Raw genomic sequence first — 2,270 nt, forward strand, 5'->3', positions numbered from 1 at the left:
TCTTAACTGCTATGTTCTTGTCCTGGTAACACCCCATAGTATACTATGAAGGGGTAAATTCAACATATTCCATTCAAACAATGAAACCCCAAAATCCAGTCTACCAATCAATTTAGACAATTTGCCTTATATGAGAAAAGAATATTTGGAACCTGCAGACCATCTCATTTTTATCATCATATAGAATGTTAGCCTCTGTGCAATTGCTGAGGTACCAGCCTCATCCCAGTCCATCCATTCCTTAAAGGAGCTGGGCTGGCTGACCATGCAAGGGAATGGTGGCTGACAGAGCAAGTGCTCTTGCCACAGATCCTCTGATCCTTGTCATCCTTATCCAGTAGGATTAATATTAGGACTATTGAGTAATGCAGGTGGGGGCCAAGATGGCGACTGAGTCGGTTGAATGATTACTCGGCTCCTATATTAAATTTATATCTTTGGCCATTGTGAGTTATCTAAAGTGAACGGACTCAATATAGGAGTAAGACAACTCCTCTATCTTCCCTGGGCTTTTGAAAACATCTGAAAGGAAAAGTGAGAAACCGGAGAGATAAGCTACAAAGCAGTTTATGTTGAGACCTGGAGGAGGGGAACACACAGGAACAGCAAGCTGAAAACATCGACTGCTTCTTTATTGTATCGCAAGGAAGCAAGGAAGCTCCAGTTTCTTTTCAAGTACATCTCTGTAGTGGAATAGACGTAATTCCAGCGCACATACACAGGTACTCTCTATTATCTTTTTCCCAGCGGCTCGGCACCTCACTTAATTAATATAAACATCAATGTAGCTGCAATTTCAACGGAGAGAGAAGAGTTCTAAAACACTAAACTGAATTCTTACTCGTAGGAGCACGAGAGCAGAAGTAAACCTGAACTATAAACTACATAAGGGGGTAGAAACATTTTTGTGAGTTGGAAGGAGTAATTCTACATGGACCTTTAACAGCTTTGACGTCAGGACCCCCCTTGCATATTACAAACTAATTAGTCTCTCACTCCTACAAAGCCTTGACTCCTTTCTTTAACATTGCAGCTGCCAAAGTATCTTTTATTGAAATCAGAACAGAGTGCTAGGAGGCGAAGAGAAATTAGTGCTGTTTAAGCATATTTCACTCTTTGAAATTCACCTGACGGGTACAAAATGGTGACCACGCGTGCTCAAAGCCGTAGTACTATAATTAACAGCTCAACTCCTAATCTAATCCAAAAATCAATATTAGACTATTGTGGGATAATTAAAAGTAATAAACCTACAGCAAAAGTAAAAGAGCAGCAGTTGGACCAAAGAACTCCAGAATTAACACCTATGGAGAGTCTGGGTTTCTTTGACAGCACCAGTTTTATAACTGAGACAGGAGATCATCTAGAAGATAGAAGAAACTCAGACAAGCATTCCTATAACGAAAGTCCAACAAACTGGTCCACTGATCCTGATTTGAGAGAAGACACTTTCCAATTTTGTAGACAAACACAACTTACAGTAAGCAAAGAAACTCTAGATTCTTTAAAGGAAAACTCAGGCAATTTAGTTTTGGGAGAAAACGAGGAAGAAACTCCTTCCTCATGGGAAATTTTAAGAGATCAATGTTTTTTAACCAAGCAGACAACGGAAAATTTTTTTCATAACATGGATAAACTGCAGCAGGAAGTCTCTGGCCTGAAAGCTACCATTGGAACTTTAGTTGCCCTTGTAGAGTTGGGAATTTTGACGATAGCCCCTCAGACAAATTTTACTATTCAAGGTTTGGAGGACACCGTGCCACAGAAAGAACAAGCAGTTAGAGATATTCGGCATAAGGAGGATTTCGACCAAAACACAACAACTCAACAACTAAAAGATATACTTGAAGACTGGAACAAGCACTCAGAGACATTCCCTTATGTTGGTAACCAAGAGCAAGCTCTCAGCAATAACGATGTTTCCATTTTAAATCTCACACCCTCCGACCCAAGACTTTTAATAATTGATAAATATTCAGATAAGGCCTCTACTCCACTGATAGTGGAAAACATGAGTTGCCCACCTAATATTTTTAAGCAAACCCTGAAAACTCCATCAGAAGAAGATGGTTCAGTCAAGTTTCACCAACAGTCTCCCCGTATGGTTCAGCAACGTAGATGGGAGGCAACCGAGGAACTCAGTGAATCATCACATCCCCTAAAATACAACTATAAAGACAATAGAAGGAAAAGGAGTAAATACAACCCTTTTTATAAGAAAAGGATTAGATCAAAGGAAAGAATACCGAATGACTTTCAAGTGATCATTC

The sequence above is a fragment of the Rhineura floridana genome, chromosome 2, assembly GCF_030035675.1.
Source record: "Rhineura floridana isolate rRhiFlo1 chromosome 2, rRhiFlo1.hap2, whole genome shotgun sequence".
Classification (NCBI taxonomy): Eukaryota; Metazoa; Chordata; class Lepidosauria; order Squamata; family Rhineuridae; genus Rhineura; species Rhineura floridana.